This window comes from Cololabis saira, chromosome 6, assembly GCF_033807715.1.
Source record: "Cololabis saira isolate AMF1-May2022 chromosome 6, fColSai1.1, whole genome shotgun sequence".
NCBI classification, from domain to species: Eukaryota; Metazoa; Chordata; class Actinopteri; order Beloniformes; family Belonidae; genus Cololabis; species Cololabis saira.
The window spans coordinates 23,276,809-23,291,483 of NC_084592.1; positions in this window are offsets into that span (position 1 = coordinate 23,276,809).

The window sequence follows — 14,675 nt, forward strand, 5'->3', positions numbered from 1 at the left end:
AATATGGTCATGCCATTACTTGGCATGCCCATAACAATTCCTACAGATACAATCGATAGGGCCTTCGCACTGTCAGTGCTCGGGCCCTAATTACAACATACTATTGCCCCTTTTGCACTAGTCCTTACTCGGCCCGACTCGGCTCGTCACGCCTCTACCCGCCTCTATCCATTTGTTTTTCCGCAGCCAGGGGAGAAGTAGGCAGGTTCGGGTGAAGCTGCTGTGACGTACTCGATTGCGCAACCGCTTTGTTCATGTCGGCGCTGATGAGAAATCAGCTGGAGCCGCGAGCGGCTGAGAGTAAAACAGCCCGTCTACATCCCTTTTTTAATTCTCTCGTCAGCCAACAGGTTTATGAACATCTGCACCTCAGAGTTGGATCACCAAACAGACGTTTTGCGCTTTATAATAAAATCGCAGCGAGCCGCGAGTCGCGCTCGCGCTGACTCCCGCTTCCTGATTCAAACGTCTGACGGCCCCGCCCCCGACCAATCAGTGGCGCGGAAGGTGGTGACGTCAGAAATAGTCCCGGCTCAGCCCGCAAAGAACCTCGCCAGAATGGTTACAGAAATAGTATCGGCTTGGAGCGGCTCTACCCGTCTCAGCCCCTAGTGCAAAAGTGCAAGACGGGGCCGTGGCGGGTAGAACCGAGCTGAGGCGGGACTAGTGGAAAAGGGCTATATGTGTAAGCCACACGTGAGCCAGAAACAGAAATAATCAGACTTTCAAGTATCCAGGGGAAGAAATAAATGTAGTTTCAATGCAATCCATCAATTTTTTCTGCAGTTGTGTGTCAGCGAGAAAAAGTGACATATGTAGCGAAAGTGAATGACAGAGTATCCTCTGTTGGGCTTTATAGTCGACCTGTCACTATCTCTCTCTTGCTATGCATCAGAGTATGCAAAGTATCTTGTAGCATGATTATAAAGTCTTCCAAACAAGATCAAGTTGATGCATTTCACCCTGTTAATCGATTACACAATAGTACTGTTTCTTGCTGAACTGTATTTCCACAGCCCTTGGAAGGTTAAATGACTTGCATAATGTGACAAATTTAACAGGTGTTGTTACTTCTTTATGTTAAATAAATAAATAAAATAAAATGAGACAGCTACGGGTGAAAGAGAATAGTCTATAATGGGCCACTGTTCGGACCAATGGGACATTGGAGTAATGGGCCTTGTATCATCAAGCGAAAGGGCTGTCGAACCACTGGGGATTTATCTCAATAATGGGGTGTCAGAGTAATGATCATAGATTGGCTTATAATTCATTGTGTCCCAGTGTTACTCCACAAGTGGGACCTTTACTTTCTACTATACTGTACAAAAACAACCGAAAACAAAAAATAAAAAAACATCTCTGTATGTATGAGGGAACGAGCAGACAGACTAGAGACACATAATTCTATCAAATGCATCTTATTTCTTTGCAAAAATAGAGAACAAACTTCTAAATAAATTTCCCAAATCATAAGTTGAGCCAATAAGAGGTGAAAGCAACATAACTTGACCTAAACCCCAAACTGAAAGAACCTAACAGCATGAACAAACTCCCTAATATGTTTTTCTGTGGGCTGATCACCCACCATAAATGTTGAATAAATGAGAGCAAAAGCATAAGCATATAGTATGTATTTTATTTATGTATATTACAATGAATTGTTAATTGTTTGGCATTATTTTGCTTTTGAAACTGGTGTAGTTGCATACATTATTTCAAGGCATTTCTTTTAAAAGCCTCTTTGCAAATAGTGTGACCAAAGCCAAGAGATGTTTACATTTTAACACCTACTGTACCACCTTCTGCTCTCAATTAACACCATTTTTCAACTGAAAAAAAAGCTTACATTGTAAAATATTGCCTGTTTATCTGCTTCTAACACCCACCACCTTCTTCACACTGCCTTCAGACAGTGTCAGGTGCTCTTTTTTTCAGATTTCAGATGGCGATGTAGCCAACGTGAGAAGGTTTCACTTGTTGTCACAGCCTGGCTCCCCTTTCTGCAGTAGTGAAAGTAGTCATACACTGTATGGGAAATGGTGGTCCTCGGATTGTAAACACCCCCACTTGTTAAATTTCCATCATGGTTTCAGTGGTTAATGAGTGTGTAAATGTAAGTGTTATTTCTCTAGGCGTAGATCTGCAAAACTGTTATCACTCTTCCTGAGCCTGGGTGCGATGGGTACTTCTTTCAAACATTGAATATGTGACAAGGTTGTTAAAAGACAAATGAAAGAAAGTTCAGGATTTTTTCAATTCAAAATTAAAGTGTAGTGTGTAACTTGTAACTTTCATGCAAACTTGTTCACATAGTGACTCTTTTTTGGTCCAGATATCCCGTACTTTGATTTCCCCTCATATTGTCTCCCATTAGATGCAAATGTAGAGACTGAAGAACAATTTGTCCAAATTAACTGCGCTTCAAACCTTTCACTTCCAGAAGTGGATTATTTGTTTAATTCTCCAGTACTGTGGTTTCTGAACAAATAGTAGATTGACGATATACCAGCTACTGTATCAGCAGTAACGTGTCGATTATTACTGCAAGCACAACCTTGAAGCAGTGTTTTGTCTAAGTGGAGTTATGTACACCTTTGTGCAACAATGTGAACTTTTGATTTTGTTAAACTTTGGAGACACGCTGGAAAAATATTTATCAATCACTACCAGACACTCCTGGGCTTATTTTGCTATTCGTGAAGGTGGTGTGTGGGTTTTTAATTTCTTTCAGAGGAAAATATTTCATCCAACACTATTAGACCAAATTCTTGTTTCAAGGACAAATTTCTTTCTGACACTTTTAAGGTCTTGTCTTGTCTTCGACGACCATTACGATATACAATAGGAGGGCAGCTAGTAATTCCTGAAGAAAATTTCTGTGATGACTTTGACTATTTTTTGTTGATATTATTGATTGATTATTAATGATGTTAACTAAGACATTCCCATAGCCCAGCATGAATGCGTTGTCAGTAATCTTCTCTTGTATCGGGTTGGGTGTCATCCTGTTTCGATACGTCTTCAGTCAAAGACTACTTTGATCTTATTTAGTCCTACTGCAAAGCAGAGGAGGTCACTTTGACACATGGAAGCTGTGAAAAATCCGATTCGCAATGCTTGTGTAATGACGCTGCTCATCCATGCCCTCCAGCCTCTCCAGCTGACTTGTGCGTGCCAAATTACATTTTTCATCAAACCCCCTGAAATTCATTTTTCCTGCGCTGTGATCAAAATGTGATAACACTGTAGGAGCAAATCTTTCCAAAACTGTGATGGAACACAATGGAAATGTTGGTGTTTTTGTGTTGGATATAGCTCTGTTGTTTATCTGTCAACATTTGTTTAAAAGGCTGCTGTGAAATTCAAACACAGCATTTTTTTTATTTTTTATGGGCTCTAGAGATTATTTAGTTACAGACTAAAGTCTACTATTATTAGCATGATATAGGGTAGTGTTTTTTTTTACTGTAGGACATAATAGTCAAACCCTGCGCTGCTCAAGAGCAGTTACAGCCCATCGTCCCTAAGGTGGAAGAGGGGTGATCAACAGAAATGAAATGGTTTTACTGCCATAAGAGAGCTCAGATCAGTCCTCGACAAAGTAATGAAGGCTGCTACAGCTGCCTGACAGAGATGTCATGGGATACCGCTGACTGAAGGCCCTACCAATAAAGAAAAATAGTATTTTTAGAGTAGTCGTAAGAAGCAGTGAGCAGACACGCATCGCTAATACTTTTGAAAAAACTGTTGGAGCTCCTTGACCTTGGTGATGATGTACTGTCTGGCAGAAGCTGCTGCATGGTAATTCAGTTTTGTTTGCCATCTAAGCCTCCGGCTGGATCTGCTGAGCTCCGGTGGGAAACCCTAGTCGTGATTATAAATCCTTTGTAAACAGCTAACATCAAAATGCCATAAGAAACCCAGAGAGGAGTATTGCAAGGCTGTGTGTGACTGGAGTCTGATATAGTTGAGAGTAAGTCGAAATGTCACTACCTTCAAACCCCGGTCTTTAATCTGAAAGGTAATTTTTCACTAAGTCAAGGATAAGCTGCTAGTATCAGTGCATGTGCGCTGAAGGAGGCTGACACACACAAAAAAAAACTCACACCTCTCGGTGCACAAAATTATAATAACAAACAGCATAAATGAGAGAGGCGGGGGGCAATAGTGGTGTGCGTATGCTCTGCAAGCAGATGTACACTCTCAACGTTTTCAGTCTCTAAATTACCTCTGTTTCTGTTCCACAATTTCACAGCTCAGGGTCTACAGACACATTGAGAATAAATTAAACAGTCTATTGACCTTAGTTTATCTGCAACCAGCTTTAAAATGGATTGCAACTGCTCAATGAAAAGAGAATGAAAGAGCAGCATATAAACATCACCAACAGAACACACTTTCTTTTGGAAGAAATGGCAGTAGATGGATAGATTGAATATAAATTGTAAAATAGATCATTTAAAATCTGGTGAAGAATTTAAACCTGAATATTTTTGTATCCTAAAAAACCATCACTTGAAACAATAAAGTATACACAATAATATCACAACATAAATCACGATCAGGCTTTGCACACATCACGCTTTGTGTCTTCAAAATAACAAATGTAGTTAAGTTGTTATTGCATTGTAGAGGTTTGTTGAGCACAGAATTGCTCACGGACTTCTTGCTTTCAGTTAACAGATTCAGAAAACAATCTGGGAGAGGTTTTGAAAGGTGCATTGTATGGGCTCAAGTGGCTGTCATTGAATGGGAGTTGTTCGTCTGTCAGCCATTCTATGGAGCACGCAGGGATTGTCTTATGTTGTCCTTAGCAAAGGGATCTTTCTTAGGGGTGGAGCCTGCTTGATGCTGAGGTTCGGTCCTTCTTAGTTCTCCAAAACAGAAAGCTTTGATTAGATATGTTATTATCTGTAACATATCTAATCACCTTTTCAGAAAGAATTCAATGAACTTTTATGTGCAAGGAAAACATTTTTTTTCCAACTTTCTCAGGTGAATTACCTGAATTTTGGGTCCATCAAACACACATAAGTATCCACTATAGAGCTCAGACTTGAAAGAAAAGATAATCATACAGCTTCTCTATACTCACTATATGCATACAAATAATACGCTTCCATCATCAGAAAAATCAAACTGCACTGATCACATTTAAAAAGAATTTGTATGCAGATGCATGTTGTCTAGCCATTCCCAGTGATAGGTCTGGTCCCCACCTCCCCAAAGAAACGTGTACTAAATAAAAGTAATGGGCCTCATTCATTAAACATTCATAAATCTAATAAAGCAATACTGAAAATCAAAAACTAAATTCAGACATATTGATAGAGATCATTTTAATTAAACTGGAGTAAAAATAAAATATTTGATTTAACTCTGTTAGTAGGGTGTGACAGGAACTGGACAGGTGTGACAAATGCAGGTCAGCACAGTCTGCATATGGAGTTGGCACAGGCTTTACGCTGGATGCCCTTCCTGATGCATCCCCGGCAAGCATGGGGAGAGGTGACTTGAACACTGGCCAAAATGTTGATGCTCCTCCAACCGAGCCACTCAGCAAAGGTAAGCTTATATTATCATTATATTAACAGTTGTATCAATACTTTTTTTGTAGTTCTGGTAAATTAATCTACAGGAAACAGTGACTTTCAAAAACGGATTTATTCTCAAAGATGTTTTTTTTTCTATTTGAGATATCTATTTTTCCAAGGAAATTCAATCAATCACTTACCGTAGAATTTGTGCATTGGGCCTCTGTAGCACTGGAAGGCCTCGTTCCATGCTCATGCTTTTCAGGACACAACAAGCCAATTATATTTTGCACACATTGCGCTTTTAGGGCCAGGGTCCACCAGTTGTGACCAAGCACAACCTCCTTGCCTTCAAGACTAGATATAAAAGGGGCTTTCAGAGAGGCAGTTATTCTCAGATGTAAAGATGGGTAAGATGTTTACCAATCTGCGACAAATGGCGTCAAAAGATTGCTGAACAATTTCAGGAAAATGTCCCCCAATGTAAAATTACAGACTTTGTAGATCTCACCATCTACAGTGGATAATATTATCAAAAGATAATAGAATCAGAGATTTAGGAGAAATCTCTGTGCTCGAGTGACAAGACTGAAGGTCAAAACTGGATTCTCGTAATCTTTGGGGCCTTGGGCAGTGTTGCATTAAAAACAGGTACATTTCTCTACTAGAAATCGCACAATGAGCTCAGGAACAGTTCCAGAGATCACTGTGTGTGATCCACAAATGCAGCTTGCAGCTCTATCATGCAAAGGAGAAGCCATATGTGTAGACGATGCAGAAACACCACCGTCCTCTCTGAACCAAATCTAATTTAAAATGGTCTGAAGCAAAACTGAAAAATTTTCTGTGGTCAGATGAATCAACATTTTGCTATTATTTTTGGAAGCCATGGACGCCGTGTCTTGCAAACTACAGCAGAGAGTGATCATCCGGCTTGTTATCAGTGGTTAGTTCCAAGGCCTGTATCTCTCATGGTACAGAGCTGCATCAGTGTCTACAGTGTGGGCAGCTTTCACATCTGGAAAGGCATTATCAGTGTTAAGATACATACAGTACATAGAGGTTTTCGAGCAACATGTGCAACTATCGAGACGTTTACAGACGGTTGTTAAAAGAAGAGGGGATGCTACACGAAGGTTAAAACTCAGCTCCAGCTTTTCTGAGATGTGTTGCTGCCATCAAATGAAAAATGAGCTCATATTTTCCATGAAATGGCAAAAGGTTTCAGTGTCAACATCCAATATGTTGTTTATGTTCTACTGGGAATTAAATATGGTTTTATGAGATCTGCAAACCCTTGTTTTCTGTATTTATTTATATTTTATACAACTTCATTGGCACTGGGGTTGTACATATTCATCATCACTTACACCTACGCACAAGAAAAGTTACATCTGCTGCAAGATAAAATACATATGCATTTGATTTTAAAAGATTTTGCCAACAAATATGTGTTTTAAAGGTAGACGTACAGTAGACGTACCTGTACAGTTTGAAGTTGTGATCGATAATTCACTGACCAAGAGAGAGGTGAGCTTTTGTCATATTGCATGCAGCCATGGGCAGTTGTGTTCTGATTCATATAATGAAATAGAACTTGTCCAAACATTCGTTTTCTTCAACAGTATTAAACATTGTTTTTTTTTAATTGAAAACAGAATCTTTTGTTTGTGCTGTTGCGAATATGCATTCTTCTGTGGTTTAAAAATGTGTCCTGGTCAAATCTAGTTGAGCCTGATCTGAATTCCGATTCTAAGACTCTAAGAGAGAAAGCAAAAAACACAGTTGGCATAAAAACCGCACAGTGGCTTTTGGTCAGGAGATAAAGTGGACATTTGCCAGTCGGAGGGTAAGTGGTTCGATCACTGGCTTCCTGAGCTCACTTGCCGAAGTGTCTTCGGACAAGACACTGAACCCCCACTGACCCTGGTGCGTTCATCACAGCATGTGCTTTTGAAACAGCAAAAGCTGTACAGACATATAATCATACATACATAAGTACAATAGAATTTGTGTTGAAGGGGAGAAAGCAGCCTGTAATTTAAAATGATTTTAGTCCTCAAACAGGCAAGAAAGGCATAATATAATATTTGTTACAATTTTTCGATCTTGATTAATAGTCCCATCAGCTTAGAATCAGTTAAACAGAAATCACGCACACGTTTTAATAGGCATACCAAGTGTTACAATACCAGCAATCAAGCCATTGTTTGTAGCCATGTTCTTAGTTTGTACATCTAGACTTTGCGGATAAGGTTTCCCTTCAGTAACCATAGTGAAAAGCTTTTATTTAATAATACTGCTTAACGATGAGGTATAGGGGTTATTGATAAGGACTTGCATGCCTACAATCAAGATTTAATGCAGGTGTGACTTCAGAAAAAAAGAGATATCCAATCGACGCTGTTTGTTATATAGCCAACTTCCCTAACACTGTGTCAAAGTAATTATCCCTCCATTTGTGAAAAGTTACAATGTTCATTTAGAGCTGGAAGCAAAGAGTTAGTTGTCCAAGAGGCCTCAACAAAAACAGAAATGGACCACTAATGAGCCAGTGAGTAAAAGGAGGATTGGCCAGCCTTGATCAGTAACAAAGCCACTGTTTGCATCTTTATGTTAGTGCAAAATATTATACACGAACAGATCTAAAAAGATTTTTTCTAAAAGAAGAAGAAAGAAGAAGGCACCCACCCCCTCTCTCCGCCCTCACTAACAAGCAAACACTAAAGCACCACAATTACCACCTTCACACACAGCTGCAGACTTGAACAAAAAGACTGCTATCACTGATCAGAACTCAACAGTCACTCAAGGAGGGTTAATGTGCTTCTACAGCTCGGATTTTTCATCTTGATGTTGCTGTTAGTCGTCATAGCAGCCAACAAAAGAGCTGTAGAAGTCTTGTACTGTTAAATGGACTTATATGAGGGATATTTGATAGACCACCAGTGCCCTCTGTCAGCATAAGCCAGAATATCACACATTTTAGCTGTTTATTTTTATTTTTTAAGACTTTCATCTTATAAAACCTGAAACCTTTTCTTTTCTTTTAATAAATGGCAGTAAAATTGGTTACTATTGGCTACATTATAAATATATTCAGTTAACCATGCACAATTCCATTGTATAATACATAGCAGAGCTTAAAAAGAAGAGAAAAAAAGGAACAAAAATTTGGTTTACTCCAATAAATGTATAAATTAATTAATTAGAGGAGAACTTGTTGTTGTAGATCTGAGGATGTGACAAGCTGCCACATTTGGTTATGGCTGTCACGCCATAACCAAACCTGTGGGTGTATACGCGGTGAGCTCGTTGTGAAGAGGGTCTTGGGGTGTTAATCTGTGTTTGTTTCTGTGTATGAAACTGAAAAAGGATTGTGGGAAAAGAACCAAGCGCCCCGATGTAGATCTGATCTTATCTTTTCCTGCTCTACGCTAGAAATCTTCTAGCTGACCTCACTTAACTGCAATGCGATGCTTTTTGACTAATGCAAGATAGACCAGTAGCATTGTTTGATCTGTATCTATGAAGAAATGGAGAGAGAGAAAAGAAGAAAAGCATTTGTTTTTTTTTATTGGTCTCGATGGCATAACATGCAAAGGTTTTATTTAAGAAATGCCCCCACCGGTGTGGCAAAAAATAAACATCAGATTTATTTATCATATGAGAATATAAGCAAATGTATTTAAAAAAAACCCTGTGCAGGGTCACGGTGTCTGCTGGAGCCCATCCCATCCCATCACCAACTATCAATTAACCTACTATGCATATTTTTAGACTGTGGGAGGAAGCCGGAGTAAATATAATAGGAAAAGTTAGCAAAACACTTCAAAACAGGCAATTCCCATAGGTATGTCTAAAACATTTAAACATTACATTGTTTATAGTTGTTAAGAAGTGCAAATCTAGCTTTGAAACTTCTCAACTCAACTCAGTTTCATTTACAAATCACTTTAAAATATATGCAGTTGACCAAAGTGCTGGACACCGAGAGAATTTAAAAAAAAAATAATCACTCCAAAAAGCTGCCGCCACAGTGCCAAAGTGAAAACGACAGAAACCGTGTGAATGTATTGTTTTTCAGGAAATCACCAACAAAGTGACACCAACAATGGCTGTGTTTCAGTTGGGTTTACTGACTCTATAATGTGCTTGCTCATTAGGATAGATAAGATAACAATCGCATTAATTCATTCAGCAGTTTGAGAAGGTTCTCCTGCTGTATTATGTGATGTTGATTGTTGAGCAGTGAGCAGTAATAGTGTACCTTGGTGGGTAAGAAACAGGAAAAAGATAGAATCTAGTATATTTGAGAAGTTTTAGCTACTTTTTGATGAAAAACTCTGTAAAATGATGTCATTATAACAATGACAGGAAGCATTCAGACACTTAATGGAAAATATCAATGTTATTTTTTTTAAACAAATGGAACTTAATGAAGACAAAGTTTTTCAGAAAATGTTTTTCTGACCAACTTCAAATCTGATTTACCGTAAGACAAAAAAGTAAGACATAAGTTAACAAAGCCTTCAAAAACAGGAGCAGCTTTGTTTCCTTCGGCTTGTTGGCTAGATGATATTTAATCAGCTGATGTTTTGCTGATGTATTGGCCACAGGAGGGAGCTGTGGTGAAAGAAAGTAGGTACTCAGCACTGAATGGTATTTCACATCATTAGAAAAAAGGCACGTGTAGATTTTTTACCTTTCGGGTCAGTGAATTCTCTGTAAAATGAGCCTCTCTGACCTCAGATCACAGGTCTTATACAAACAGAGGCTGCTAATCCTAATTATTTACACTTTTTACTTTTACAATCAGTCTGGCTTTGGGTCTAAAGGAGTGGCTGTCGACTAAAAAGAACATTTCTGGTTCATCAAATGACCTTCTATTCTAGATGTTGATCTTTCATTGGCCAAAATATTGCACCATTCTTTGCCCTAATTATGTTGTTTCCTTATAAAGTTCTTTTGAAATGTAATTATACAAAACTTTAAATTCAGAGAACACTAATAAAGTGTCTCTTATGACATTGTGTCCTGCACTCTTACACGCTGATGTACATTCTAGTCATAAATAAAAGGTAATCAAAACTGATGGCTGGTGGACTTTAATACTTTGTAAAGTGTTGACTGAACTATTTGAAGGAAAGAGGTGGAATTGTTTCAAAATATCAACCACGACAGAAGGAAGCAAAATAATCGTGTAACAGTGTGTTGAGGATTCCTATTTCTGCAGATGTGTTTTATAACTGCGGTGCTAGAATTGTGTGAGGTTTGGTCCAATGTAGAAAATTAAATCAGAGAAGTGTTTCCAGTGCAGTTCTGCTGACTAAGGAAAAAAACGAAACAAATAACACAGACACCAACAAAAATGTTTCATCCTGTTCATCATCGCTGGAGGGCTGGAGCCAATCCCAGCCGTCATCGGGTTCTGGACACAATACTAGTCCATCACACGGATACAAACAAAGGCATTGGTCGGACTGACAATTCAATGTTTTTTACATATTCGGATTCCACCTAGATCAATTTGGAAATCGGATTCAAACCGCATATCGAGAAGGTTCCAAATGTTGGAATCAGATCTTCAGAAACATGTCTCACTCTGAATGGTCTGGCTGCTCAAATAGTATTTTGAACAGTCTTTGCAGTGCAACACAGACAGCTATGTCTACCAGAGTAACAGAGGAGATAGATTTAGAAAACAATTCTGTTTGATCTGTTTTGACCCATTTTAACGTAGAAGCAAGGCGATGTGAAAGCAGCAACAACAGCCTATGGACAGATCCTGACAACAGTAGAAAAAGACTACCACCACTGCTCCACATGAACCGTTTTCAGCCCTAGCCTAGCACTCTCCATTGTTTTTGTTTATTATTATTTTCAGATATGATTTGTTTACATCAGATCTACATGTAGGTTACCATAGCAACAGTGGGAAGCTCAAACCTGATTACTTGGAGTATCTAATATAAACGGTCAATCAGAAAGATTGGATTTTGAAGGGAGGTACCATAAAAAAAAATTAAAAAAAAAAGATTTAGGCTGCAATCTGAACACAGCCAAGTATACACAATCACATGGTTGCATAACCAATCATCATGCATGCTTTGATACTGTGGGTGAAAGCAGGAATAACATAAGAAAAGACATTCATACACACAAAAAAACCTGAACTTGGATTTGTGCCTGGAATCTTCTTGATTTGAGGCAATGGCCTACAAATATGTATTCAATACTGTATATAATGTAGCCATTGATAAAGCTAGAAGCTGCCTCTCTTCTCCTTCTGTTCATTTAAAGGGGATCTATTATGAAAAACAGTTTTTTTCTTGCTTTAACATATATAAAGTGGTCTCCCCTCACCCTGCCAACACAGAGAAGGAGGAAAGCAACCAAATTCTGTCGAGCTGCGTGACATCGGACGCTCTCTGTCCACACTGAAACCGTTAAACTCGCGGCCAGTTAGGACAGTCCAACAGAAAATAAAGCAATGGAATTGATTTTGCCACTGAAGTTTCGATCGCATCACATGGGACACGCTTTAATAGTGTAGGGAGCCGCTGCTCTTCTCCCCGGAGCGAGGCTTTGTGTCCTCCCCTGCTACACATCATTCAGGCAGCCAATCAGCACAGAGCCTCATTATCATAGCCTCCCCGCCCCTCAGAATCCATCATAGAGAAGGAGGTTAGGAGCCGTAAAAATAGAGACATGGGCCAGAGGTTGAATTTCTGATTTATGTAGAAAAAACAAGCTTTTGATTGTTTTTAAGACATTCAAGGCCTGTTTAAAATATACATTAAATGCCATAATAGGTCTCCTTTAAAGGAGAAATGTGTAAGATTGTGGTTAAAAAATCCTTAAATAAGGTAGAATCAGTAAGAGTGAGAAGAAATAAGTGCAGTCATATCACAAAAATGATGACTGTTTATTTGCTTTCTACCAAGTTAGCGTGCTAAATAACTCGCTTCAGTCCGTCCAGAAATGGCCAGGATGGCTGATGCTCTCGGGAAGAGAATCCTGCCACGACCACAAGCACCAAGCACAGGGAAAAAGCCTCATCCGGAGGTGAAAAAAGAACAGATAAAAACAGGACTCAAACCAGAGTAAATATCAGCAGTGCTTTCTCCCGTTGGAGACCGCCCATAGACAGCAAAGAAATTAAGTTTGACGCGGAACTCACAATATTTCTCGGCTGGGAAACAAATGATTTTAAAAGTGATGGCAAGAAAAGAAAAGTGTAACTGAAAACAGATATTTCACTCTCGGTTAGAGATTTTGATTTCTTGGTTACAGATTCTGTTTTCATCCTCAGACATGGGGTTTTGATTCGTAATACATCTGGCACTGAATTGACGCAAAAAAAAAAAAATTGACGAGGAATGCGCCTCCAAGGACTCAAAGGTTAAGGTCTGGTGGATGGAATGAGTTTTAAACATCACTGCTGTTAACATCTTCATAAAGTAAATCTGGTAATCAGATGACATATCAACAAATTATGCATGAAGGTGACTGTAGAGTCTTCAGACCAAAAATGTATTTTTGTACTGATTCTGTAGAAACTGAGGCTATACCATATATCCACTGCACTACATGTTTGAACTCTTTAATGTTTAGTACATCTGGTGTTGGAATCTAGATATTGTAATATAATCTATTGCACAATATTTCTATTGTAAATTGCTTTTGTTTTATTTCTTAATGTTCCCAGTTTGAATCACACTGGGAGGATGTGTTCTCTAAAAACGAGTGAAAGCTTTTCACCAGGGTTTCCGGCTTTGTTCCATAATCCAAAAACATGTTAGGCTAACCAGAATGCTTAAATGATTGCTGATTCTACACTGACAATTGGTGTGAGTGTGCATGTGGAAAATCTGTTGTCTCCTTGTGGCTCTGTAATAAAACAGATGACCTGATGTACCCCACTTTAATCTTTACGACAGCTGTAATAGACTCCAGCCCCCTTACTTGGGATGAATTGCGTATAAAAAAATTAATGTTTGACTATGTATATAGATTAATGTGAGTCGAGGGACTCCTACGCTAGCAGGATTTATTACAAACGGTTTGGTTTGATCTTTTTCAGAACGTGTTAAAAATCATGTTTGTGGGTATCTTTCATCAGCATTGTAACATTTTGCGATGCAAATGTGAAAATCTTTGACATTTGTTGAGATTAGATTGATTAAGTTCAAAGATTAGTGTGGGCAGACAGACTGAATAAAAAGACAGACGTAGGAAACCAATTTAAAAAAGCAGTTTACTAATCTTAAACCATAATATTATTTACTGACCAACAGGGGGCGACACCTGTGATTTAAAGCTTTTCAGTGGCAAAAGAAAAAATAAAATAAAAAAGAAGAAAATAACGCTAACATTGTTTTTATTCTAAATGTATTCTATGAATATCCAAGATACTCTCAAGCCCTTAATGGAGCCCAGTGGCATGGTAAGTTTCTTATTTAAAGTCCCCTGATGACTCATAGTTCATCCAGAAGTAGTTCCCCCAGATTCACATTACCCTGTTCACAATATTATACAATATTCATCCTGAAAGAACAAATGTTTTTTTTTCTTTTTCTCTTTCTTCATTTAGTTTAGCGACAGGTGGCCACAAACCTTCCTCATCTGGGAAGTATATATATACTGTATGTATGTACATATATATGTGCTTGAAAGCATTTATTTGTGTATAAAATACTAAGCAACTGAAATATTTTGGTTTTCGGTTTCTTTGGGGCTTCTACAATTAGTGTAAAATGAATGATGCAACTAATTGAGTGAGCAGTTCAGATCTGCAGGGTACTGTGACATCACAAACTACAATTTCTCAATGTCATCCTTTTTTTTATATCCACTCAGTTTTGCATCTTCATGTATTTGTATGTAACCTAAGTTGTAAAAAAAGAGGCATGTGCCACAGAAAAGAGGCATGAGGACCCCCCAACCACCCACCCACTTTAAACGCAAGTCCTATGCACAATGGTGTGGGGGCATGGTTAAGAAAGGGGACGTGTATACTGTATCCATTTGGTATTTTAACCAAACAGACATTTTAAAATGACTTCAGGAAATTATTTCAACTTTTGAAAAAAAGGAAAAGAGGGCATGTTTCATTTAGGCAAAGCTGTAAACAGC